The sequence below is a fragment of the Nannospalax galili genome, unplaced genomic scaffold (genome assembly GCF_000622305.1).
Source record: "Nannospalax galili isolate Female #2095 unplaced genomic scaffold, S.galili_v1.0 scaffold1025, whole genome shotgun sequence".
In the NCBI taxonomy this organism is placed as follows: domain Eukaryota; kingdom Metazoa; phylum Chordata; class Mammalia; order Rodentia; family Spalacidae; genus Nannospalax; species Nannospalax galili.
In genome coordinates, this window is record NW_008353598.1 from 1,922,857 (window position 1) to 1,924,100 (window position 1,244).

The 1,244-nt window shown below is 37.8% G+C and overlaps 1 non-coding gene across 1 annotated transcript; it reads right to left on the reverse strand.

Annotated features, from left to right (window-relative positions):
* Positions 1–595: 595 nt before the first annotated feature.
* Positions 596–761, reverse strand: LOC115067319. The gene has a single exon (XR_003846744.1). It is a non-coding gene; the product is annotated as a U1 spliceosomal RNA (small nuclear RNA).
* Positions 762–1,244: the final 483 nt, after the last annotated feature.

The window sequence follows — 1,244 nt, forward strand, 5'->3', positions numbered from 1 at the left end:
GGCATAGCAGGATGAATTGGAACAATTTTTAACTTTTTTACTCTGAATTATCATCTAGCATTATTATGAAGACTGTGGGAGATTATAGGGGATGTCTAGACATTTAAGCCTGGAACACACAAGGAAGGAACTTTTTTTTTTACTGCTTTCATATTTTAAATTCAACACAGGATAGCAAATACAGTTTTGGAGAAGACAGAAATTAGCATGACTTGAAGTATAAGACATTAAGTAAGCACATGCGTTCTTAAAGTAGCCTCTCTCTCCTTTAGAATGGTTAGCAAGTGGGTATGGAAGATGAAGGCTACAGAGAGAATATGTGGTTGCAGTTGATACAGCATTGAGCAATTCACCATGCTGGGACATAAACTCCATAGTGAGTAATTTGCATTTACATTGATGCAAAAAAATAATTATAAATGATTTTGGGAAAGAGTAAATCCAAAATAAATATTTGCTCAATGAATTAATGAATATGGTTGTGATCAAAGATGAGAACTTGTCAGTTGTATGGGTTAATTAATGCTAAGTGTTGGCTATGGGACTAACGTCAACTTGCATTAAAATATCCAGGTCTTTACCTTTTTTTCCTCTAGTGGAGAGTATACACACAACCCCCCACCCTGAACTCCAAAAAATTATATAGTCAAGGTTCCTGCATTTGAGGAAATCACAGGCATCAGTGAGCCAGAGTGCAATGGACAAGCCTCACCTGAGAAAACCACACGGTGATCACAGCATCTCCCATGCCAGGTATGGCTATTTTTGCATCTTCACTGATCAAAATGAAATACAACAAATGAAAACATTGGAACGTTGATTTTTAACTACAGAGGATAGCGTGGCCGAGGTCCATAAGTGATAAAATTATTGTGGGCTGGAGGCATAGATCTGTTAACAGTCATCCCATTTTGAGTCTATTCTCCCCATGAGGACCTTCTCAATGAAAATGGCGATGTTTGCTTTGATGTGAACTCATCGTTTAGAATAGTGTTCTCAGCTTTGTGTGCCACTCTGGGTAATTAGAGGCTATCATCTAAAAATTGGTTACAAAAGGCTCCAAGCTCAAAGGAAATGAAGACAGTAGATGTGTGCCATGGGGAAAATGATACGGTGTTGAATATCACTAAACAAAGCACATCATTGCTTGGTAGATTGTAGAATTTTTCACTTTTTAGAGGAGGCTGGCCTCACTAAGGTCCTGTCATGCACTTACTTCCTTATATTTTTGTTCTGAAAGAAGC